Source organism: Schistocerca nitens, chromosome 3, assembly GCF_023898315.1.
Source record: "Schistocerca nitens isolate TAMUIC-IGC-003100 chromosome 3, iqSchNite1.1, whole genome shotgun sequence".
Classification (NCBI taxonomy): Eukaryota; Metazoa; Arthropoda; class Insecta; order Orthoptera; family Acrididae; genus Schistocerca; species Schistocerca nitens.
This window is the reverse complement of record NC_064616.1, coordinates 794,285,323-794,312,956: the sequence shown is the minus strand read 5'-3', so window position 1 is coordinate 794,312,956 and position 27,634 is coordinate 794,285,323. Positions and strand designations below refer to the sequence as shown.

The following is a 27,634-nucleotide window of genomic DNA, read 5'->3' as shown; positions in this document are numbered from 1 at the left end:
AGTGACCGCAGTCCGTGGAGGGTGCAATAATCGCGCATCGGACAGGTATGTGCGGTGAGCAATTGACTCATTACTGTTGACCCCAGTGGATCACCAACCGACCTTGCAGGAAATAGCTAGTACTTTGGCTGAATATACAGTGCATGTGCTTATGTTTTTTGGGATCTGTGTGTCTTCGTGGTATATGTCTAGTTGATAGCTATATGCAGGATGCAGAGTTGATGATTTTGTATGGTGTAGGATACGAATTGTGTTTACTACATCGATATGGTAATCGTCTTTGATGATATAGCCCGGTAGAAGATCGGTTTCCAGCTGAAAAATTCAAGTTTTCCTTGACAGTAGCAGAACAGTGGAATTGGGGAAGTGTCTTCGGCGAGTTTCCATATTTCATGATCTGTAGACCACTTTTGCGGGGTTTAACTGTCAGTGCAGTATGACTGCTGTATTTTTTTTCGATCTGTACAATATAGTTTTACCTCTGAAAGTCTCATATTTTGTCCGTCTGTAGAAAATGGCGGACAGTGCTCCCGCAGTGGTGGCAGCAGCAGTTTGGCGGGTAAGATTCAGAATGATCCATTCACAGGAAGTTCCATGACGTCAGAGAGTCTCAAGACATCCTCTGTGCATGGCATTGGAGCCTTTACAGACTGGTTCAAACGAGAAAGGGGCAATGTATCTACGGAACGTTCTGTGCCATCTGAGAGTTATGTGATGTCTTCTTGTTCGAGTGTTCAGAGACAAGTTCAAGCAGTCCATCCTCCTCTGGTTGTGACAGGCGGGATCCTGTCCCCCAGCCGCCATTGTGGTTTTAGACCATCTCCAGACAAGCAGTTGTAGGACATCGAAAATTCACCGACAAATCCAACAATTTTTCTCGTCTGTAGGACAGTGCTTTGATTCTGATTGTGTAATTGTTCTGATTTTCCCATCTGTGCTTAGACATCAGTGTGATTCTAGAAGTGAGGAAAATAACATCCCTGACTCCAGCAGCAAATATACACTATGCACAGTCAACGTTTCCGAAACGTGATGAACACCACCGCCAGCTGTAGGACTCAAAAAAAAATTTCTCCCTCTGGCAGTGCCTTCAAACAAGCAGCTAAAACTCGAAAAGTGGTGAGCGTCCTGTTTAGAGCTGTAGACAGAGGTATTTATTTCGACTTCCAAATCATCGTTTTGGCATGTAAAATCAGATATTGCAGCTGATACCGTTTTCGGGATCTGTTTCCCACAAAAGTGAGTGAAGTGTCTCAGGAACGTTTCACAAGTGTGCCGCTGTCGTTTTGTACTCTGTGTTCAAGTATGGCGATATACATCGTAAAATTGAAGCAAACTACTGTGCAGAGACCTTTTTGAAAGTGTATTTAGAGACATATTCAGTTTGATTTAGTAACTGCTGAAGCAGCCCATGTTAGCGACAAGGGAAGTCTGTGGTGTAAATATATTATAAGTGTTGTTACATTAGTGGAAGTGTTAGTGAAGTGTTAAATAAGATTAAACGGGGTAAGAAGCTTATTTTCCTTCTCGCACCTATAGCACAGATTTTAGGCTTAATTTCACGCGCGCGTATCTTAAGTAAACAGTGGCTTAAACTTATACGTAATCACCAGTTTTTTTTATTCATTACTCTTTCAATTTATTTATATCTGCCTGAATAGTTTCTAGGGTCCTTTGTTTACGTATTAGTCAGTACTTAAATCAGTTTATACGATTTCTGTTTTTGCCATGAGTGAGATGTGTGTGACATGCCATAGGATCGTTAGTTCCGGGGTGTGGTGTGATGGGTGTGTAGTTTCTTTCATTGGGGCGAATGTAGTGGCGTGGGAAATGGGGACATAAATGAGGCTCACCAGTGGTATTGTAGGATCTGCAGTAGAGATAGGAAAATACTGGAACAGGAAGGGAAAATTGCAGCTCTTCAAGCTGACCTAGGCAAGGCAAGGGAGTATCTGGACAGGTTAAAGAGGGAGAAGGGTGAACAGAGGTGGGAAGTGGCAACAGGTAATAGGGGGAACAGGCAAAGGAGAGCATCAGACAGCTTTGTCATAAATCTTGAAAATAGATTTGACCTTTTGCCTCAGTCAGAATCGGATGAGCCTCATGTAGCTGAAGCTGTAGAAAGGGCACAACAAGCTTTCAAGGACTTGAAAAAGGTAGGGAAATTTGTAAAGAGAAAGAAAGTTCTGTTGTTAGGTAGTTCCCATGGTAGAGGTGTTGGCCAACTACTGCAGGAAAATCTATGTCCAGAGTACCAGGTCACAAACTTTTCCAAGCCTAGTGCAGATCTGGGTCAGGTAACAGAGGATATAGGTTCTTTATGCGAGGATTTCACGAAAGAGGATGCCATGGTTATAGTGGGTGGTCCGGGAAACAGCACTGACAGAGACTCTGAAAAGCAGGCAGGCAGGTCAGGGCTGCAAATAGTAACAACTTCTGTGCCGGGAGAACCACCCCAGGCTTTGTACTCCTCTGTGCATGGCATTGGAGCCTTTACAGACTGGTTCAAACAAGAAAGGGGCAATGTATCTACGGAACGTTCTGTGACATCTGAGAGTTATGTGATGTCTTCTTGTTCGAGTGTTCCAAGCAGTCCACTAGGCATGGCTTTCACCTCAATAGGAAAGGGAAGGGATAGCATCAGCAACGAAGCATACGAGTGTGGGATTTGTGTCTGTGTTGAGACGCCATGATCGGCCTCATTTGAACTCTTCTGTATGGAGGGTGAACTTGGAGTTGGAGTGGCTGCTTAGGACGGATATAGGGTCCCATATTGGTTTGATTCCTGTGGATGCTATTGATAGGTGGGGCTACACTAGGCATGGCTTTCACCTCAATAGGAAAGGGAAGGGAAAACTGTCTGGGTTGATTGAAGAAAACTTAAGGGGGGACACTGTCACAAGTGGTAAAATACCAGTGGTCACAGGTGTCAAAGGGATGCCTTTTTTAGGATAGGGAAGGGGGATAGAAAACGAGTTTTAAGAAAGATTGGCAGACACACTCAGTTTGAGGAAACAGATGAGCAGGAGTCAGATTTTAGCATACAGCCTCCATTTAAACAATGTTTAACAGAAAGTAATCAGAAACAGCCAGTTCATCTTCACCAAAGCAGATATAATCCCATTAGTATGCAGTATCAGTTATCTTTATTACACCAGAACATTCCGGGACCAAAAAAATGGCTCTGAGCACTATGGGGCTCAACATCTTAGGTCATAAGTCCCCTAGAACTTATAACTACTTAAACCTAACTAACCTAAGGACATCACACACACCCATGCCCGAGGCAGGATTCGAACCTGCGACCGTAGCAGTCCCGCGGTTCCGTACTGCAGCGCCAGAACCGCACGGCCACCGCGGCCGGCATTCCGGGACTCAGAAATAAAGTTGATGAACTACTCATTTGTATCGATGAAATGAATCCATCTAACCAAATTGACATAATCTGCCTCTCTGAACATCAAGTGACCTCTGGTATAGGTATGTTAGACATTTCAGGATTTAAGCTAGCTTCCTACTTCTGCAGAGTAGATATGGATGGAGGAGGAGTTGCCACATTTATTAAAAACTGCCATAAATTCAAGAACATTGACATTAATAAATTCTGTTTAGAGCAGCATCTAGAAGCATGTGCAACAGAAGTAGAGTTCCATAACAGATCCTATATAATAGTAACTATTTACCGAGCACCTGCAGGAAATTATAATCTATTCATAAATCATCTAGAAGCTCTTTTGGGTTATTTAACAGGAAGAAACAAAGAAATTTTGATTGCTGGTGACTTTAATACAGATTTTCTAATTCAATCTTCCAGTAAACGTTTACTGCAGTTAGTAATGTTGTCTTTCAATCTAACTCACACTGTAAACTTTCCAACTAGGCTCACTTAATCCTCAGGGACAGCCATTGTTAACATTTTTATAGACAAATCAAAGGAACAAAATCATATCATAAAACCTGTAATAAATGGACTATCAGATCATGACATGCAGCTCCTTGTTTTAGATGTAAATTCTAAGCAGATTATCAACACTGCTAAATCTGAGTACAGGAGAGTATTCAATCGACCAAAAATTGAGTGTTTTAGAAAACTGCTCAAAGATATGAACTAGAAAGACGTTTATAGTGCTCATGACATGAATGAAAAATATAAAACATTCATGAACAATGTCAGTACCATGTTTGAAAACTGTTTTCCTCTAAAAGTTACTCAAATTAAACAGAAGTCTATAATAAAACCATGGATCACACAAGGAATAAGGATTTCCTTTAAGACAAAAAGGAAAATGTATCTGTCGACCAAGAATAGCTCCAATGCTGATGATTTAGCTAAATGCAAGAAATACTGTAAAATATTTAAAAAAGTAATTCAGACATCTAAACAAATGCACTACGAGAAGAAGATAGCAGTGTCAGGGAACAAAATAAAAACAATATGGGATATAGTGAAAGAGGAGACTGGTAGAACCAGAAAGGAACAGGAGCAAATAGCACTAAGGGTAGATGACACATTAGTAACCGATGGGCATAGTGTGGCAAATCAATTTAACAAGTACTTTATATCCGTTACTGATAGAATGGGATTGTCAGGTTCAGTAAATAATGCCCTTGAATATCTGATACTAGCCTTTACAAATAGCTTCAGGTACATGAATATGTCACTCACTTCACCAAAAGAAATAACTTCCATAATAAAATCTTTAAAAACAAAGCAGTCTAGTGGTTACGATGAAATATCAACAAAGTTAATTAAGGCATGTTCTTGTGAATTTAGTACTTGTGTAACCAGTCAATTATAACTGGGACAATTCCTGACTGGCTGAAATATGCAGATGTTAAGCCTCTATTCAAGAAAGGGGATAAAGAGATGCCATCAAACTACAGACCGATTTCACTTTTGCCAGCATTCTCAAAAATTTTAGAAAAAGTAATGTACAGGCAGCTTCTCAACCATCTGACCACAAATAACATATTATCAAGAACACAGTTTGGATTTCTGAAGGGTTCTGATATCGAATAGGCTATAAAATGCCCAGTGTTGTAGTATTAAAGGCAGACCAAAATTTCGATATTAGTTCCCTCCTGGGTCATCACGTCTCCTACTCTCAAGCAGAAGACCTTCAAAGAGCGCCCAAAACCAGCTGCTCCTCACAATCACCTGCTCATTCAGCAGGTAAATGCCGGATGACCCCGGATTGCTGTATATCTTCATGTCCTCCAGGTGTTCCATCAAACCTGCCCTTTTCAGCTAATAGTAAGTGTAACAATCTGACACCCGACATCATTGAGGGTAGTGGGCAGTGAAGCTGGATCTCTCAGCTATATCCTATCTATTCAGAGTTAAATACTTACCTAACCTGATTTCAAGTCTTCTACATGTCTCTCCCACAGAACATGTTTCACAGTCTGGACATTCTATCCTGTAAGTAGACAACACCACCCCACTCTGAATTGTTGCCAGATTTGTACAAGATGACAGATCCAAGATAGCGGCCATAGATGTGGCAACATGGCAGTGACGACATGGCGGGAAATCAAATTTTTGGTGGGAAAATAGGTCGATTGGGCTATCTCCACTAACCCAACTACACCAACCCTTCCCCTGCCCCCTACCCCCTCCCATATCCCATCTGGAAATGTGTGGTAAAAGGACTCAGTCTGTACTGGGCTGCTGGATAGGATGGACATAAGTCTTTATTTTATATGCATTTAGTATACTACTTTTTAAACAATTTGAATTGTCCTAGATAGTAGCTCCATACAGTGTGTTCCCCTTGAGGCCCCGAGTCCAACTGACGTAGTTCAGAACACCATCACCATCAAAGGGCGCTTTCAGCCCTACCCCCTCCCTTCCATGACGTAATCCAAGATGGCGATCTGTGGAAAAATGGCAGGAAATTCACTCAGTCTGTGCTGAGCTTCCCAAGAGGACAGACAATTGTTTACTGTGTACTGTCTGTTCAATGGCTGATGTCTGTGCTGGAAAAGGAGGAGTTTAACAGGTATATTAGGTGTAATCATGTAACTGAGGACTGTGTCCATAGTCTTGGAAAGCAACGATATTTGGTGAACGTATGAAGAACATGAATACACTGTATAAAATGATGAAGATGTAGCAGGATGCGGCTGAGCTACACTTCACAACTCATGCCGATAAATGTGTGTGCTAAACTGTATATTATTCGATAAAGCCCAGTCAGTCTTATGAAGTGCAACAGGCATTTACCCACTCCGGCACGTGGCCTCTTCCAGCAGGCACGGGGACTGTGGGGCAGGGACCACACCAGGCTCACAGCACCAGCATGCAGTAGCTGCAGGACAGTCATGCGATAAGTACTCCCTGTCGCTATGGAAATACCCGCAGTCTCCCACCTGACCCGTAGCGCATGGACACCCATTGTCATTGAACGCGAACTGCTTCAGGAGTTACTACATCTGGTGTTTAAGCAATATGCGGAATAGTGTCACATACATAATTTGAAGATGTCACAGGAACTAAATGTACCACTGCACAAAGAGAGAGCTTTGTAGGTGACGCATGAATATTTAAACTATTTGCGAAGTGATTTTATACGTTTTATTCTGAGGAATACCATCAGCACACTTGAACACCGACTCTAAAAAATGGTCGCGGCACACTTGTGACCCTTCGTGAGACACTTCGCGCGCTTTTGTGGGATATACCACAGATTAGAGATTAGATTAGATTAGTTTTTCGTTCCATAGATCCGTGTTGAGGAGATCCTCGTGGATGTGGAACATGTCACTGATTTTAAAGAAAAAAGCTGAAATAACAATACTAATAGTATGAATATATACAATACATCATTTGTTTCTATTAAAAAATTCGTCAATGGAGTAGAAGGAGTTGGCCACTAGTAAGTCTTTCAGGCTCCTTTTAAACTGATCTTTATTTGTAACTAAATTTTTTATGTTTGCTGGCAAATTATTGAAGATGAATGTTCCTGAGTAGTGGACCCCTTTTTGAACTAAAGTAAGTGCTTTTAAGTCCTTGTGCAGATCATTTTTGTTCCTGGTATTGTATGTATGAACTGAGCTGTTTGTTGGAAAAAGAGATATATTATTTAGGACAAATTTCATTAAGGAGTAAATATACTGAGAGGCAGTAGTTAGTATACCCAGTTCTTTGAAGAGGTTTCTACAAGACGTCCGTGAGTTTACTCCACAAATAATACGTATTACACGCTTTTGGACTTTGGAAACTTTTGTTTGACTTGAAGAGTTACCCCAAAATATTATACCATATGACATTATGGAATGAAAGTAGGCAAAGTACGCAAGCTTTTTCACTTTTATGTCGCCTATGTCTGCTAACACTCGAATTGCAAATACAGATTTGTTAAGGCGTTTCTGCAGTTCTGTGGTGTGCTCCTCCCAACTGAATTTATTATCAAGTTGTAATCCCAGGAATTTAAGGCTGTCAACCTCTTCTATCTGCTCATCTTCGTACTTTATGCATATGCTGGGTGGAAACCTCTTACAGGTTCTGAATTGCATATAGTGAGTCTTTTCGAAGTTTAATGTCAGTGAGTTGGCTTTAAACCATTTATTAATATCCATGAAAATATCATTAGCAGATCTTTCTAGAACTACACTTGACATACTATTTATTGCAATACTTGTGTCATCTGCAAACAAAACGAACTCTGCTTCTGGCAGTGTAATTGATGAGAGATCATTAATGTACACATGAAAAAGCAATGGCCCTAAGATGGATCCTTGTGGGACACCACATGTAATTTCTTCCCATTCTGATGATGACTGATGACTTAATTCACTAGTCCCTTGCACTGACACCCTTTGTTTCCTGTTAGCGAGGTATGACTTGAACCATTTTGCAGCACTGCCCGTGACACCATAGAATTCTAATTTATTTAAAAGGATGTTGTGGTTTACACAATCGAATGCTTTTGACAAATCACAGAAAATACCTGCTGCTTGTAACTTGTTATTTAATGAATTAAGTACATTATTAATATCATAGTAAAATACTAAGATCAACATGACAAGGCTACTTTAACCAGGTACAATTAATAAAAGTATTCTAGCGACCTCTATTGGCGTAAATTTCTTATGTAATGTACGATGTAGCTCTAATTGTGGTGCGTCACTTACAAAGAACGATGTAACACACTACATTATTCTTAGGCCCTAAGACTAGCGGCCCTAAGACTTTGTACCTGTTGATAATATAACCGATACAGCATTTGATGGAATCGACAAAATGGATGACAAACGGATCCACTGACAATAATAAGCTATGTTCTCTCAAACTACCACAGATTTGTATGACCTTTTGTATTTATTTTAAACTAATTACTTAGTGGACCAGCAACGGCCTTGCCGCAGTGGATACACCGGTTCCCGTGGGATCACCGAAGTTAAGCGCTGTCGGGCGTGGTCGGCACTTGGGTGGGTGACCATCTAGGCCGCCATGTGCTGTTGCCATTTTTCGGGGTGCACTCAGCCTCGTGATGCCAATTGAGGAGCTACTCGGCCGAATAGTAGCGGCTTCGGTCAATAACACCATCATAACGACGGGGAGAGCGGTGTGCTGTCCCCACGCCCCTCCTATCCGCATATTCCACTGAGGATAACACGGCGGTCGGATGGTCCCGGTAGGCAACACGTGGCCTGACGACGGAGTGCTTTTTTTGTACTTAGTGGATCACTTAACCACTATGATACTATCGACTGAACTAGATTTCAGCTTTTGACTAATTCCATTTGGTATATAACTATATTTTATCAAAACCATCTTCGGAAATTTTTTAATTTTTTTATTAGGAGTGTGACGTAACAATTCTGCAGGGGGCAGTTCCATGAACCAATTAATGACTTTCTACGTTCAATTTTGGATCGCTTAACAACGACCGTATGATTAAACACTTTGTAAATTGACGTTTCTTGATGTACTTTAAGGGTGAATGTAAATATAGTTGATGATTTTATTTAAGAAAGAAGGGTTTTAAACTACTGTATCGTAAACAAACGGGGTTGGTTAGTTTTTGAAATATAGTGGGTATTATTTACACTACGTGACGCGATCTGAGGTTGTCATACTTTTTTGTAAACAGCCACCTCAGTTTCCTTCTGCTTATACACCAGTTTAGTTATGTGGTGACATATACTACTGCGAGTTTGTTGCAATATAACTCACTCAAATGGTGAGTGGAAAGGTTCAGTGCTATTGGATAACGCGGTGTTTTGGTTACTGTTTTATGTAAATCAGTTCTGGTTCTGTAATTTCCTTGTATTTTAACACTGAAGATGACTATTTGTAGTTGAAATCTAGATATGCAAGAATATTAAAAAACCAATGAGTCTGCGACTGATTATTTCTTCCTTATCAAACACATCTTGCAGATCCCGCTCTTCCGTTTGCGTTCAATATGCAATGCTTGAAGGCCGTTTACGATCTCTCTGAGGTGATGACTCGCTAATGGATTTAAATAGCTACAGCTGAATGTTTATATTCCTTAAGCCTGATAGCATCTTTATGGTCATTATATATATATTTATAAACGCCCATCGCGTTTGTCCTGTGACTTGGCAGAACGTTTAGTTTTGTTCAGACCGCAATTTTGAAACTTATTATTCTTTTCTTTTTTGTTTTTTATCGGTGATGACGTCTTTATGTCCCGATATGTTCTTAGTCTGAAAAACTAATTTTTCCGCCGGCCTGGGTGGCCGAATGGTTCTAGGCGCTACAGTCTGGAACCTCGCGACCGCTACGGTCGCAGGTTCGAATCCTGCCTCGGGCATGGATGTTTGTGATGTCCTTAGGTTAGTTAGGTTTAAGTAGTTCTAAGTTCTAGGGGACTGATGACGTAAGAAGTTAAGTCCCATAGTGCTCAGAGCCCTTTGAACCAACTAATTTTTCCACCTTTCGCGATTTTCTGTCATAGTACAGAAATGTAACTATTTTGAAGCTATTGCTTTCATCTGATTTCTCAGCCTGGCATACGTTTTGCCTAATGATTGGACCGTGATCTCTCGAAACGTATAATAAGTATGATTAATGTTAATGAACATTGTGGTTCACGCTGAAAATCTACAAAATCTTGATACAATCGCGACAACGCATGCAGTAAAACTTAACGAAGTACTTTTTCAGTACTGTAGGAATGTTGAGCCGAACGTGAGACCGACTCCGTGCCATTATACCGCTTTTGGAGAAATACGGAGAGATAGAACGCTGGTGTGTCGATGAGAGCACGGAAGCCAGGAATCGAGGCCTGTGGTCAGCCTGCGTCCGCTTCCGCCAGCGCTGCTTCGGGGAGAGCCAAGAGGCAGCGGCCAGTACGGGCGTAACATGCAGTACAGTCACAGGCAGAACCAGCTGCGCTCCGTAAGTCCCACAAACCTTCTCTCATGACTGGCCACTCGCAACGGCCAATACGCTAATTCGCTTTAATTTACTTAAACGATTCAGTCTGCCCTCAGAGTTGTTCTCGAGAATGGTCATCATCGATTGCTCTCATGGAAGGTGTGTACAGTCTGAAGATATGAAGCCCGATGCCCCCTCCAAATACTCTGCTGGCTATTAAAGTTGCAGTACCACGAAGTATAGAAAATAGCGCAATTGTGTAAAGTGTGCATAAACAAGATAGTAGGAAGAATACACTATTAAATTTGTAGTTTGTTTGGGGGAATTCGGAGAGGGAAATATAGTACACACATGTGCCATATTAGGCATGAAAAACGACACTAAACTGGCTGGGCATCGAGTTGAACTGTGAGTGGACAGAGACCAGTACATCATCGACTGCTGCTTCGCCGTAGCGGCTGGCGAGTGATGCAGGCCAGTCTCTCGGCAACACGAAACGAGATTTTTCATTAGGTGAAATATCGAGAAAACGTGCTGGCCAGGAAAACAGCCGAAAACCATATGTATGGATGGTGGATAGGACATCACTTTCGACATGCGGTGTTGCCTTATCTTGTTGAAATGTAACGTCGTACAAACCTCGAAGATACAGCACAGCCACCGGTCTTAACATGTCAGAAATGTAGCGGCTGCTGTCTGAATTACCGGCTACACGAACCACAGCTGAACACAGTGACTACCCAGTGACACTCCCAACCCTCACGCTGCGTGCTGCATCTTTATAACGAAACCAACAAATCTGGCAATGTACGTTCTCCTCGGAGCCTCCACACACAGGTACACTCATCGTGCTGCTGTATGCAAAACCGGGACTCTTTTGAAGGTGACACTCCTGTGTCCAGTGGTAGCGTAGGACGCATCATCGTCGCTTCAAGTGAAGTCGCAATAGTATCCGTGCTTCTCCAGACGTGGTCGCACTCTGTGTGTCGTACAGCAAACAAGAGCATTTGCTAAATCACGGTACGTGACGTGGCTGTACGATACTGCATAGCCGAGTGTCTCGATTCCTTCCAACACGAGTCTTGTGGGGCCACCGGGATTCCGAATGGCGGTGAGTATGGCCCTTATGAACCCATAATTTCTATATTCGCATGATAGTCTGAGATCCAGACCAACAGCAGTAGCAATATCATTGAACGAGAAACCGCAGTCTTCGTAGGCCACAATCCTACCGCTGTATAATTGTATAGACGTTTCTCCATCTCATACGTGGCGTAATACTCTCTTGCTACAAATAAGAAACGTAGAAACGCAGTTTCTGAATGAATAGCACTCTGTGTAGTACTTCCTTATACACAGAATATAGATGGCGTTACTGTTAACTGCTTTGTGCGGTTACACTGAAATGATAATCGTTTGGATATCCAAACATATAGTAAGCATTGTGCCAGTTTGACGTTTACTGAGCAGTGTCTTCATGATGTTGAAATTTTAATCGCTAGCTGCATACTTGAACGCCATGTCCTCCACCTGGTTCTTCTTTTCTCAACTTCCGTATCTAATCTTTAGATGCCTCTCCCTCCCTCCCTCAAAGATGCGAATCCGTGTTAGGTTTGGGTGCGGAGTTCCACAGTTTGTTACTGTCCTCTCCCCTACCAAATGCAGCTTGCTGTCAACCCCACTTATAACGTGCCACAGATGCCTAGACTTTAATGATATTCACAATAAAATATCGAAAATGTCTTAATAAAGTAGCAGGAATTTGTTTACATCGGTGGTTAGTGCATCGCTTTAACATAGCCTCTAAGAAAATGCAGTTTAGAGTAATACAGAGTGTAGCAGATATAAGTGTAGATATTTCTATTGGTAACTGAGGATGGTGTACTGGAGATTAAATCAGTATTTATTTCATTTGCAGACTAGTAATTATAGCTATTAGGAGTAGTATGTTTTTAGGTTCGTCAGTACCTCCAAGTACACGTGGGAAGAGGAAGATATTAATGCTTATTTTCCATTGGGCAGCAGGTCAGATGTTGAAGTGTGGACACGTGGAAGCAAAATGGTTAGTCTCCACTAACATGTGTTTTCCACTGAGTGGTGCAGTTCTTGTCATGCAGATAACGTCAAGTATGTGGGAAGACTGTTCAACACAAAAAGACGTTCACACTGATGTTTGTACATATAAAGGTACCACATATAAAAATATCTGCACTTATATCCATTAGACCCTGTATATCATGGAAAAACATTTGTCCAACACGTTAGAAATAAATGTGTCATGCCAATGACTTAGGAACAAAGTCTCTTCATTTTGACAACTTTATATTTAACAGAACATGACATCACAGTGTGTCAGTACCACAGACCAGTGTACTAAGGCTATGCGCGCTTTTAAGTCTTATGAATGCTGTTTCTTTCATTCGTTTCCGCCTACATTTAGCACATTTTGTTATTCTTTCTTAGCGGTGCGTCATTACCTTCCTTTCTTGACTTATTAACTTTGCTGGGGTTTCTTGATTCTGCCAGTAGATTCTGCTGCTCAGGCAACGTACTTATACACGTGGGCTGCCACTGGAAAGTATTGTGTATTAAAAAGAGTTTATCATTTTCTGGAATTCCTACACATATTCGAGACTTTTAGTCTTCATGATACTTTTTTGTGCCAAAATTAGCTGAGAAATTTAGGATTCTATATATTTAAAAAATTCTGTAGGGGCACTTATTGTCAAATGTTCTTTGTCTACATCCTGTAACCTTGCTTTCAGCAATTTTTATCTTTCCCCCTAGTTAACAATCGTAATATGCTACAGACACTACAACTACATATCTTTCATATCCTTTCTTAACAGCCACAGATTACACTTTCTCATAGCATTACTTAACCTTCTTATTCCCAACTTATTTTTTTGTGGTGCAGGTTGTGCAACTTAAGACAGTGGATTGTAATGAGGTGGTTTCACCCTCCTTGTAAAAACTACCGTAAATACTTGCATTGTAAACATGTTTTAACATCTGCGAACACCACCAATTAAATAATAAAAATTATATAGATATTTTATCATTTTAATATTTTAAAATTGTGCTTATATGTTATATAAATGCTCTTGGATATAGAGTACTATTGACTGACAAACTATAATCGTTAACCTCCCGCTAATTTAAGTTGCATTAAACAAACAGTAACGAGGCCTGGTTTTACCGAGTTTGTCATTGTTTCTCTGCACATTTGTACTGCACTTAAAGGTCAGCTCCAAATAATCGGATTACTATAACACACAATAAAAGAAATAGCTTTATATATCCACCCATGAATGGCATTCAGTCATCTTGGATTTTATTTCTGTAGTTAGCTTTCTTATCCATCGTTTAAACCTGAGATGGAGAGTACTCCTCATACTATTTTCATGTTCCATCTTTCCTGTTCTGTTTGCAGATAGTACATAGGAACAACTGCTTTCGATAATCCTACCTATAAGCTCGTATTCTTCGATACTTCTCTGTAGAATGTTCGTGATGCACGACGCCTCTCTTGCAGCGTCTGCCAATGAAGTTTAATGAGCATCTCCACGACTCTCTAGCGCTTACTGCAAAAACCGCGAGAAAACGTGCATCTCTTCTTTTGGTGTTCTCGATCTCTTCTACTAATCCTAAATAATGTGGCATTGCGTGCAGAAGCCAACCTTGACCTCGACCTAGAGGCTACTCTCGGAAACCTCACGAATTTGCGCTTGTTATAGTCTGCTGACATCGTGATCAGCATTTCCGTATCTCCAAGGCCATACCACGAACCATGACATCAGGATCACTGCACCCAGTAATGTGTCAAGGCCATGGAGTGGGAGAGGTGGAGCAGGGGGCATGGAAAGGGGAGGAGGGGTGGGGCCCTCTTCCGCTCACTTGCTCCTGCACCCGGCAGGCAGTTGCATGCAGCGCAATGGTAAAGCTGAGATATGGTGACCTCATAAGAAAAAGTTAATATATAATGCCAAATATTTATCTTAATTACCTAAGATAAAGAAAATTTCGTCAACTATGTTTACATTACTGACAAACAAAAATTTATTTAAGGACTGGTCTACAGGTCACATAGGTTTTTTTTTTTCCTTTATTGTAATTTTGTACCTGTACAGACAACAGGTAGGCTGGCAGCAGCATTCTACGCCGCTCTCCAGCCTTAGAGGAGACAATGATAAAAACAGAAAGAATACTCATAATTGACATAATGGCAGGTAAAAAAACAGTAGACATAGAAATACAAAACATGGAGCCGTTCACACTCGACGATAATCCACACTACAAACTGTTGACACGACGCACATACACTGATGATTTCGATGGCACATGTGAACGATGGAGCGTGACGGTGAACACTGAACACAAAACACGACGGCACACACGAGAAATGGATGGCGATGATCTACGGCGCACGAATGTCCACGTAACGTGTGCGAGTCCGGGGACCTGCCGAGAGGGCGAGAAGGGTGAGGGGGAGGGAGAGGGGAGAGCAAAGATGCCAATGGCAGAGGAGATGGCAGGAGGAATGGAGGGACGGGGGTAGGGGAAGCCAGGGGGAGGCGTAGGGAGAAAGGGAGGAGGGAGGGAAGGGGGGGAGAAGGGAGAGAGGGTGCCCAAAGGAACAAACGCAGGAAGAGGGAGGGAGGATCAAAGTTGGTAGGAGGGGTAGATGGAGGGGAGGAGGGCATCATCAAGGAGGGGGAGCTGGCGGAAGCCACCTTGGGAGAGGATGTGGAGAATGGAGAGATGGAGAGCAGGTGGGACATGGAAGTACAGGCGTGGCAGTGGACGGGGTCGGGAGAGGATGGGAGAGACCACCGGGTGAGGAGGATCGAGTTTGCGGGAGGTGTAGAGGATCTGTATCCGTTCAAGGAAAAGGAGGAGTTGGGGGAAGGGAATTAGGTCGTACAGGATCCGCGTGGGGGAGGCGAGACGGATGCGATAGGTGAGGCGAAGAGCATGGCGTTCTAGGATCTGAAGGGATTTGTAAAACGTAGGGGGAGCGGAGATCCAGGCAGGGTGGGCGTAGCAAAGGATAGGGCGAATGAGGGATTTATAGGTATGGAGGATGGTGGAGGGGTCCAGACCCCAAGTTCGGCTGGAAAGGAGTTTGAGGAGACAGAGGCGGGAGCGTGCCTTGGCTTGGGTTGTCCAGAGGTCAGGGGTCCAGGAGAGGCGACGGTCGAGGCAGACACCAAGGTACTTGAGGGTGGGGGTGAGGGCCATAGATGGTGATGTAGAAATCAAGGAGGCGGAATGAAGGGGTGGTTTTGCCTACGATGATCGCCTGGGTTTTGGAGGAATCGACATTAAGCAACCACTGGTTGCAGTCACATAGGTAAAATTCATATGAGCTATATATCGTTCGCCATGGAATACTGTAATGAGTAGGTTGCATATTTCTCAGTAAATAATTAAATATCTACAATCATAAAATATAAATAATGAATTAAGAACACATAGTGCTGAACATGATTTTTACCTTAAATAGTATCTTGAAAACCTACTAAATGCGAAATAAAATCCCGTCACATTTTACATTTCAGTTGCTTACTGTCACCAACAGATGGCTCCACTGTAGCATTCTTTGTAGCATGAGTTGTTCTCACTGCCACTCTTGGATGGCGCCTCTGTACAAAAGAGCTTAGTTCGTTCTTTGTTCCAAGAGTTGTTCTCACATTGCAGTGGTAAAAACGATAAATGTTCGTTTTACAAGGTGTACAACTTTGCTTCTGCCGTTTTTTCCCCAACATTTGAGGCTTTAGTGAAACAAACTGGTTACAGTTGTATATTTCAAAGTATTTTCCATCGCAGGCCACTGCTTTCTCCCATGTTTCGGGCAGTGTACGAATCCCGCGTCGAAAAAACTGTTCATCTTTTGAAGCGATCCACGAATCGATTCAATTTGTGACTTCTTCATGAGATCGGAAGTTATCGTCAGCCAGGCCATGCTCCGTTGATCTAAACAAGAGATTGTCAGAGGGAACAATGTCTGGAGAATACGGCGGGTGTGGTAAGACTTCCCAATTTGACGTTTCCAAATACGTTTTGACATCTTTTGCAACGTGGGGTCGAGCGTTGTCGTGCTGCAAAATCACTTTATGGTGCCTCTCGCTGTATTGTAGCGGGTTGTCTTTTAATTCTCAGCTCATATGCATTAATTGCGTTCGATAACGAGCACCTGTGATTGTTTCACTTGGTTTTAGCACCTCATGGTACACGACGCCTAGCTGGTCCCACCAAATGCAGAGCATGATCTTGGAGCCGTGAATATTCGGTTTGGCCCTCGACGTGGAAGTATGGTCGGGATATCCCCATGATTTTTTGCGTTTAGGGTTATCCTAATCAACCCATTATTCGTCCCCATTCACAATGCGATGCAGAAATCCCTTCCGTTTTTGCCTCTGAAGCAACTGTTCACAAACACACAAACGCTGTTCAACGTCTCTTGGTTTCAGCTCACACGGGACCCAAGTTCCTTCTTTCTGAATCATGCCCATACCCTCGAGACGTTTTGAAATCATTGAAATCGCTTGCTGTGTCACTCCCACTAATCGTGCCAATTCTTCTTGAGTTTGACGCGAGTCTTCCCTCAGCAATGTCTCCAATTCTGCATCTTCGAAAACATTATCTCTTCCACCACTATGCCGGTCTATGACGTTAAAATCAACGTTCTTGAAGCGTTGAAACAACTCACGACACATTCTTTCAGTAATAGCGTCCTTAACATACGTACTTGAGAGCATTCGATGAGACGAGACTCAGCCGCTGTTTTCTTCATATTGAAACAAAACAGTAACACCTCCCGCAAATGACGAGAATTAGTCTCGTAAACTGACGTTTTCAATCAAGAGCAACTTTATGATGCATACACAAATCGACTAATGTTTGAATGAGGTTATGTTGACCGAGGTCCAGGCTAACTGCCTGACGTCTGCGATCTGGTTCAAATGGCTCTGAGCACTATGGGACTTAACATCTTAGGTCATCAGTTCCCTAGAACTTAGAACTACTTAAACCTAACTAACCTAAGGACATCACACACACCCATGCCCGAGGCAGGATTCGAACCTGCGACCGTAGCAGTCCCGCGGTTCCGGACTGCAGCGCCTAGAACCGCACGACCACGCGACCGGCTCTGCGATCTGTTTTTACACCGCTACTTACCGTTGTCCCAACCTATCGGCAAACGGCGGAAGCAAAGTTGTACACCTTGTATGTTTGTACAACGCTTTGCTTAAGACACAAGAGTCGTAAAACATCAATGATACCTGGCAAGTGTCACAATATTCTAAAACGCCTGCAAAAATGTGTCTACAGTGTAAAGAAAGTGCAAGTTATTTTTCCAGTACGCACATAGCAGCCAAATTAGTGTCCAAAATTGTAAAGTATGTACCCCAGTCCTAGTTTTCCATGGGTAATAACAGTTGACATTGTACACGATAGACCGGTGGAATCGATGTCATAAAACTGTCCTGACCACCCTGATAGAAAATGTGTGTTTGCTTAAATACTACGCTATGCAGGTAGGCACACAAACAAATTAATAGTCTGAATGTAACTAATTAGGTCTATTCTTGATGTAAGTCACAATACACATTCAAATAAATATTCGATGGTTTATATTGTTCTCAAACACCATTTTGGGCGGGACATGGATAATGCATCATCAGTATCACAACTAGCTGCCTTAGTGTGTATAATGCAGTGTGGTTTTTGCTAATAAAAACAGCAATTCACTAGAAAAAATATAATCGATGATACTGCTTGCTAATTATCGCTATTATTGTAAATGACACAGGGTAGGGTTCGTTGCAGGTGTTGCAAAAACGGGGAGAGGCGAGATTAGGACACTGTTTAAGGAAGTGGGAGGCTTTACAATGGGGCGGGTGGGGGTTTCTTGCACTTTTTGGTGAGGTGGTCTCGTTTTACTGGAGACAGTGCTGGCAGCAGTAGGATTGAGGAAGGGAACGGGGCAGATCAAGGGGGTGGCGGCAGTTGAAAATCAAGGCTCCCTGTGTGATGAGGTGATCGATGGAGGAGACAGACTCAGTAAAGACACGCATGAGGAAGGTAGGGACAGAGGAGTTGTAAATACTGTGGGCCGAGCGGATTTCCAGGGCTGGGTGAGTGTTCAGTTCTGTCAACACCTCTGCCTCCGTGATTACAGGACGCCGTGATCACGGCAGTGAGGGTTGGCGGACGATGAAGGGGTGGGGGCTGACAAAGAGAGGAGAATGTAAGGAAAGGGGTGAGGAATGCATGGGGGCCAAAGGTGATACAGGGAAGGCACCGGAGGAGATCAGTATGGAAAGAAGGAAAGGAGGACTTGATGACAAGAGAGTCTCTAAGTTGGGTAATAGGGGCACTGGGATGTATTTTCGGATTTCAAGGGTGAAGGTGCAGGCATCTAGGAATTTTGGATCAGGGTTGGTAAGGAAGAAGGTATGCAGGGTGGGGGCTGGAGAGGTGGGAGGAGGGAAGAGGGATGGTATCCATGGTGGGATCAGAGGGAAGTGGGATGGGCGGTGGTTTTTTGGAGGATGAGGGGGTGGAGGTGAGGTCACCACTTGGGCACCTGGGAGGAGGGGTGTGGGACTGGATGGATGGGGAGGTGGTGGGAGGCAGGCCCCCCCTCTTGTGAGGCGGCGGCACTGGGTATGGGGGTGTGACGCTCTGTGGTAGTGACTGTGACAGAGTGGGTGGTTACTCGGGTGGGGGAAGTAGGAGTAGTTGTAGTAGGGTGGGTAGGGAGGGGGTAAGTCGTCTCGGCGGGCGATGGCAGTGGGAGGGGGGGCGGGGGCAGGAGCAACATACAGGTGGGGGTAAAGGGATGAGGAGGAGATAGACGGGGAAGAGGCTGGGTAGAGTAGATGGTTTAGAAGGGTTAAGCCCAGAGGAAGCACTGTGCTTTGAGGCGGAGACGGGTAACCAGAGGTATTAGCCTACATGGCAGATGAAAACTGCCATAACCAGCCAGCCCGAGCAGTGAGAGAAGTGAAGGTTAAGTTTTAATGGCCCATGCATTACGAAGTCATCAATGGCGGAGCTCTAGTTCAAATTGGAGAACGGTAGCTGCATCCACTTAAAACAATTATTCGAACATTGTATTGTCACACTTTTAATAATTTCATGTTAACATATGAAATGTGTGTACGTCATGTAATAAAGCGAAAGTAAGCTTACCGAACCAAGTATTAGTCATCCACATAGAAAAGAGCACACCGTTCGATTTGAAGGGCTGCAGATGGTGCAGAACTGTTCCGTCGCTGACGTAAGTCATGGCGGTGAAGTGGTGGATATGTTCAGTCGCAGCCCTGTAAGGTAGGTCGACGTGGATACGTAACAGAATGGCAGAGAGCAGTTGTCGTTTTTGTCCAAACGGTCTACAAAATATGATGTGACCCTCCAGACCATAAAACACGGCGTGGGAATAGTGGTCGTAAGAAAAATCCTAACCAACAGGGACCGGAGGCGAATGTGTGTGACTCCTCATCAACGACAATCTGTATCAAACCCGTCAGGAATTGGCTGTATATGTCGGTATAATTACCTACAGTCGTTTTTTTTAACTACACTCCGTCGCTTTTTGAACTACTCCCTGGGCAACTTCAGGTTAAGAATTATACGAATGTCTTACAGCAACATTATATCTTTGAACCAAGTGCAGCTGGCTGCTATACACTATGGTTGTGGTGCTGGTGGAAATAACGGATATTTAAAATGTTCAAATGTGTGTGAAATCTTATGGGACTTAACTGCTAAGGTCATCAGTCCCTAAGCTTACACACTACTTAACTTAATTATTATAAGGACAAACACACACACCCATGCCCGAGGGAGGACTCGAACCTCCGCCGGGACCAGCCGCACAGTCCATGACTGCAGCGCCGCAGACCGCTCGGCTAATCCCGCGCGGCACGGATATTTAATTAACAAAAATGTTTCCGAAGCGAAAAGCACATTATGTTTTAGGATACTTACGTTGCGCCACCTGTGTCAAATTCAGTATAATAATGTACATTTTGTCAGCTTACGTATATACACATCGACCGAAATGACAAAAGTCATGGAATAGCTACTGGTGGCTCCACAAAGGTGTGGGCTGTGTTTTTCATGGAATGGACTGGGTCTCCTTGAACCGATCATTGACTGGAAATGGTTACGTTCGGCTACTTGGAGACAAATGGCAGCCATTCGTGGACCTCATGTTCCCAAACAACAATAGAATTTTTACGCTATTTTGTCGAAAGTCGACATGTTGAGAAACGTGGCTGTTGTACTTAAGGTTTATAATTTATATAAAAAACAGCTACCAGCCACATATATGGTTTAAAAAGGTTTATTATCTTCAGACCATGACCGGTTTCGGATTTTTCTTTACAAATCCATCTTCAGATGGCAGTTACAAGCATTCTTAGTTGGACCTAGTTTTGTTTGTGTTATTCGTTTGCTGCACTGGGAAAGAAAAGAAATATTTTTCGCTGTCATATCGGTAATGGTATTTAAAGAAAGATTTACTTGTTTTACAAAATCTAATTGCACATGGTTTTTATAAACATTAGTAAACTTGCAGGTTAGTGTACTTACGAGCTGTGTAGTTCTGCCTGACGAAATATTCGTGCGTTTATATTTTCGAACGCAAGTTTAATACACTTTTCAATATGCACTATGTGAGTGCTATTCCAGTCAATGGACATCACTTTCAACCTCATCATCTTAAATACACACGCAGCACACACGAACAACGTTTACAAAACGTGGTCCAGCTTCACATTACAAACGAGAACAATATTTCCAAAGAGCTTACAGTCATAACGATGTTAACTTACAGATGCTGTATAGTCGATATGGGTACAGTAAAATATCTCTTTGCTATTGTATGAAATTAATCTAAAACGGAATAAATAAAATTACATACAAATAAGATTACAAACATTATATGTAGTACAGAATTACTGTGTGTTACTAATTAGTTGTTACAATAGTAGGGGATAAATTCTAATATATGACATAATAAGCAATGCACATGTTTTCATTATGCAATTTTTCAATGACATATAAGCAGTTGTTGGGGCCTGTATACTGAATGTTTTTGATGGAATATTAGGCTTAAGTTATTTTAAAAAAGTAAAAGTTTCTTCAAAGTTATTTAGGAAGGGGGTGTTAACTGACTCTGTCTGTTCATTGAAAATGTTATCAGGGAACCTGTTTTTATGTGTATGAATCTCAATCTCCTCTAGGAGATTCAATGTGAAAACTTTGTCTTTGAGGTGTAATATCTGCAGGTTGTTTTCTATATTCTCAACTGTATGATTGTTTTCTGCAAGATGGGTGGCAAAAGCAGATTTGCTTAGGTTTTTCAGACGTAGGGCATCAAGGTGTTCCTTGAATCTTGTTTCAAAAGCTCTACCTGTTTGGCCAATGTAGAATTTAGGACAGTTGTTACACTTGAGTTTATAAATTCCAGATCTTTTATGGAGTATGCTATTGTGTGGGAGTGAGTGTATGACTCTTTGTTGGAGTTTGTTATTGGTAGAGAAACTGATTTTGACATTCCTGTTCTTGAATAAGTTGGAAATTTTATATGAAAGTGGGCATATATATGGTAGGGCTACATATTTTACTGATTTTTTGTCTTTCATAGTTATTGTGGCTGTTGCTTGTTGCAAAGACTTATTGCTAGCAATCTTTTCTTTTGTTTTTTGAGAGAGTGTGTCTATGATTGAAGCATCATAGCCATTATTTTGGGCAATTGATTTGATTATGCTGATTTCTTTGTGCTGTTCAGTGGGGGTGAGGGGGACTTTATGCATACGATGTAGCATTGACCGGAAATTAGCCATCTTATGTTGGTTCGGGTGGCAGGATGTGTTACTGATGGTAACATCTGTGGTTGTTGGTTTTCGAAAGATGCCAAAATGGTGTTTGTTATTTATGTTTGATATTTTGAGATCCAGAAAATTGATGCTATTATTTATTTCATGCTCCACTGTGAATTTGATGTTGTTGTGTAATTTGCTCAGATCTTCAGCTAAGGCATCAATTTCGCTGCTGTTACCATCAAAAAGTAATAGAGTGTCATCTACATATCTCTTGTAGTAAATTATTTTACTGTTCATTTGGTTATTGGATGAGAAGAACTTTTGCTCAAGATGGTTAATGTAAATATCGGCTAATAATCCAGCAAGACTGCTACCCATCGCAAGGCCATCATTTTGTTTATAGACTTTATTATTGAAGGTGAAGTAATTATTAGACAAAATGAGTGTGAGGATCTCAATTAACTCATATATTTCTGGTAGATTGATCTTTTTGTGTTTTAAAAGGTTACTTTTTATTATGTTAATTGTTTCATCTACTGGGATGTTAGTGTATAGGTTTACAATATCTAGTGAGGCAAATCTAGCTGTTGGTGGTATGTGGATGTCTTTGATATTTTCTATAAGGTCCACTGTGTTTTTAACTGTATAATTATGTTCGAACATGTAGTAAGTGGTAAGGAGATCCTTCAATTTTCTGCTTATGTAGTATGCTGGGCTGTTTCTTAAGTTCACAACAGGGCGTATGGGGGAATTTTCTTTGTGGATCTTAGGCTGTGACCGAAGTTTTGGTGCAGTTGAATTCATGGCAATGCAGTCCAGAATTTCATATTTATTTAAAAGGGATTCAAAACTGTTGAGTAATCTACGAAGTTTAGCTTGAAATTTTGCTGTGTGGTCTGATTCCAGTTCTGTGAAGTTATTGGACTGAAAAAATTCAAGAGTTTTTTCAATGTATTCTGATTCATACAAAACAACAACTGAATTTCCTTTATCAGCCTTTACCATGAGAGCTTTCTTAGCAGTAAGTTTATCATTGATATCTTTAAGAATTTTTTATTCATTACTAATTATATTATTTTTTGAAAGCATGTGTTTAGTGATGAGTTTGTTGGCTTTATATGCCAACGCATTTTTCTCATTAGACTTAAGTTTGGCAGTGTCACATGCCAGTTTCGTAGCTGCTATTAGGTCTTTTATGTTCTTATTAATTAATCTTGGGGAACTATTATACTTGAAGCCTTTATCTAAGAGGTTAAGTTCATTGGGATTGAAAGAAATATCTGTTGTGTTTACCACACTGTTATAGAATATGTGCGTCTGCTGTTCACCAATGTTAAGTGGTTCCTTTAATTTGAGTTGAATGAGGGATTTTAACTTCTTCTTGTGCCTAGAGGAGATTTGATGTTGTTCTCTGCTAAGAGCATGATTAATATGGTGTGTTACATATATGAACTGTAGAGGTGTGAGACTATTTCCTGATTGTAAATGCAGCTTGTACATAGATTTATTCAGCTTATCTTTCTTCTTATATTGTAATTTGATTTCTGTTTTTATCCAAATAGTTTCACATTTTACTTTAGCAAGCTTAGCAGCTTTTGTTTGACTATTGACCATAACTTTAAAATAATTTGGGGTCACTTTTTCTAACAGACATCTTTTGTTGAATTTTATGTTGTTAATTGTTTTCGTTACATCAATCTTACATTTTTTGAACGCATGTAACATTCTCATTACCTGGCTCGGTAAGCTTAACGCTATTTTGTCGAAAGTCGACATGTTGAGAAACGTGGCTGTTGTACTTACGGTTTATAATTTATATAAAAAACAGCTACCAGCCACATGTATGGTTTAAAAAGGTTTATTATCTTCAGACCATGACCGGTTTCGGATTTTTCTTTACAAATCCATCTTCAGATGGTAGTTACAAGCATTCTTAGTTGGACCTAGTTTTGTTTGTGTTATTCGTTTGCTGCACTGGGAAAGAAAAGAAATATTTTTTTGCTGTCATATCTTTGCAAATATTGTTCTCGTTTGTAATGTGAAGCTGGGCCACGTTTTGTAAACGTTGTTCGTGTGTGCTGCGTGTGTAATTAAGATGATGAGGTTGAAAGTGACGTCCATTGACTGGAATAGCACTCACATAGTGCATATTGAAAAGTGTATTAAACTTGCGTTCGAAAATATAAACGCACGAATATTTCGTCAGGCAGAACTACACAGCTCGTAAGTACACTAACCTGCAGTTTACTAATGTTTATAAAAACCATCTCATGAGCAATTAGATTTTGTAAAAGCAGTAAATCTTTCGTTAAACACCATTACCGATATGACAGCAAAAAAATATTTCTTTTCTTTCCCAGTGCAGCAAACGAATAACACAAACAAAACTAGGTCCAACTAAGAATGCTTGTAACTGCCATCTGAAGATGGATTTGTAAAGAAAAATCCGAAACCGGTCATGGTCTGAAGATAATACATATGGCTGGTAGCTGCTTTTTATATAAATTATAATAGAATTTTTATTGATATTTTTGCGTTTGCGCTTGGTTTGAAGATTATTCTGGACAGTTCGAGCGACTGATTTGGCCGCCCAGATCGCCCGACATGAATTCCATCAAACGTTTATGGGACATCATCGAGAGGTCAGTTCGTGCACAACATCCTGCACCGCCAACACTTCCGCAATTATGGACGGCTATAGAGGCAGCATGGCACAATATTTGTGCAGGGGACTTCCAACGACTTGTGGAGTCCATGCCACGTCGAATTGCTGCGCTACGACGGGCAAAAGGAAGTCCGTCACGTTATGAGAAGGTATCCCATGACTTTTGACACCTTAGTGTACAGTAGTTAGGTGTACCAATTTAAATCACAGTTGCAGTTCGTCATCAACAATGGAATTAATGCATGAAGCGACAGGAATTGCTGCTTCAATTGAATGAATCTCAACCAGTTTCCGAATGAGCATTGGAAAGAAAAGTGCGTGCAATGAACACATTGCTAAATGTGGTACATAAAGTTGCATGATTTCAAATGGCCGAATAACACAGCAACTGAACAGAAGCTGTCTGGAGATATGTGGCAAGTAACTTTGTTTGGTTTTGAGGACAGAACAACAACTCTATAAGCTGTTTTTGGTTTAATGTTGCAATCTTATCACAGAGATACACGCATTTACACAGTTTAGCACGTGACAATGTTGCGACAGTTGTCAAACGAAAGTGAAATAATCCTAAACACAACAATGGTAAATTTTTACTAGAAGTATCTTTACAAAATTATTCTTACGACCACGTCATGATGTTGACCAGTACTATGATAAATCATCCGATTCCGGTTCAAAGTTCGGTACTATTTAGGATTACAACCAAGCCTACGGAGGATGGTTAGTTCTGTGACAAGATGAGCAAAATATTACCCAAAGACGCTCGAGTTTACAGAGGACGCAAGCTGGTGAACCAACAAGTTTACGCCTCTGCTCGCGGTATTTACCTTAGCTGCGATGTGCTGTCGTCTGCATGACTGCACTCGTCCTCTGAAATTGGTTCAAATGGTTCAAATGGCTCTGAGCACTATGGGACTTAACTTCTAAGGTCATCAGTCCCCTAGAACTTAGAACTACTTAAACCTAACTAACCTAAGGACAGCACACACATACATGCCCGAGGCAGGATTCGAACCTGTGACTGTAGCGGTCACGCGGTTCCAGACTGTAGCGCCTAGAACCGCTCGGCCACTTCGGCCGGCCTCTGAAATTCCTATAAAAACTAATTAAGCCTTTGCTGATTTTTCCAGCAGAAACTCTCGTGTCGGCGGTCTCTGTCAGTCAACAGACGAGGTTGGCCTGTACGCTTTTGTGCTGTACGTGTCCTATCACGTTTCCACTTCACTATCACGTCCTAAATCGTGGACCTAGGGATATTTAGGAGTGTGGAAATCTCGCGTACAGGCATATGACCCAAAGTCACACTCAATCAGCTGACTACATCGAAGTCCGTGAGTTCTGCGGAGTGTTCCATTCTGCTCTCTCATGATGTGTAATGACTACTGAGGTCGCTGATAAGGAGTATCTGGCAGTACGCGGCAGCACAATGCACCTACTATGAAAAACGTATGTTTTTGGGGGTGTAAAGATACTTTAGATCACGTAGTGTATCTCTACCCATAAAAAGTAACTTTGGTTCGGCACGTTTGGCTTCGCAAACTCATCGTAGAATCGGTACAAGTGGAGTTTGGAAAGGTCGGAAACACTGTCACCGATATGGTAAGGTTTTTGAACTGCATAGAAACCTTGGCCATCTCCATAGCGACTAGTTCTTCTTTGAAGATGATGACCCACATGCAGTTGGGTTGGATATGTAATTTCTTGCGCAATAACGACTCCCCCAACGGCAACTTAAATGAATTGCGCGATAATTTTCCATTGTATTTCCGAAAATTAAATGATTAATTAACATGTAAAAATCAGTTTCAAAATCGTACGTCGCAAGAGCCCTCTGTTCGGTAAGGCGTTACCGGTACTTGGACTGAGACTGTCTAGGTACGTCGCGTGCTGTAGAAAATTTTCCCTTTGCCTTAACGGCAGAAGTAACAGGAGTGTTGGTAGTATAAAGTCCCTGATAGCCAGTATTCCCTCCTATTATAACCCTATCACTACTATTGTAATTTAGTATGCTTTTACCTAAATAACAGAACTCTGTCTCTATGTTGACACGTATAACCCTCTTACTAAATTTAGTTTAGTTTCCTGTTAACAGGGAGAGCTAAACAACAGAGGTGCCCTTTTTACGGGATTTGACCGTGTGTTTTGTATAATGGATAAGTAAATCAGACTATTCAGTCCTTTTTCTAAGATCTTACCCAGCGGTTAGAAAGAAACGCAGTATAAATTGTATTATATTGAAGCTAGGACACCTCAGTTCCAACTTCATTTAGTGGTTTAAAATATGTACTAACGGTCGCCAGCCTATCCAGGCAATGAAACGGTGAAGTATTGGGAAAGCAAAAGTATGGACTTTGCCTACTTTCTTGCAACTGTTTAAGTTCCTTCTTCAAATAAATATTACTACACGTAAATAATGTTGGTGCAAAGACTGGAATTTATTTTTGATTATTACACCCTTATACACTACCTTTTTAAAAGAGAAAAAGCCCAGTAGATAACTCTAAGAAAGCTAAAAGAATTTGGCCAGGGGGACCTTTAAAAAAGCACTTTCCAAACTCAGCAAACTTAAATACTAAAACGCTTAGGTACTAAGGCACACGCTTTTTGTACTGAACATTTCACCTCAAGAAAACCTCTTTCTTACTGGAATTTACTTTCAAAAGCTATTATTCTTTGAACTGACTCTGTATAGTCATTTAACAGATTCTAGTAACTTTACTTGACTCTGACTGAATTTCACGTAAGCAAACTTTTATTATAACACTTTGCAATAGTTAA

At 41.5% G+C, this 27,634-nt stretch overlaps 1 protein-coding gene and 1 pseudogene across 1 annotated transcript in view; both read left to right on the top strand.

The window, feature by feature from the left end:
• Nucleotides 1-8,351: 8,351 nt before the first annotated feature.
• LOC126250141 (5S ribosomal RNA) lies at nucleotides 8,352-8,469 on the top strand (annotated as a pseudogene).
• A 1,873-nt stretch (nucleotides 8,470-10,342) lies between these two features.
• Nucleotides 10,343-27,634, top strand: part of LOC126248811 (ras-related protein Rab-3) — an 831,249-nt gene continuing 813,957 nt past the window's right edge. The window contains exon 1 of the mRNA XM_049950221.1: nucleotides 10,343-10,372. The gene's annotated coding sequence lies outside the window, so the exon portion shown is untranslated. The remainder of the gene's footprint in view (nucleotides 10,373-27,634) is intronic.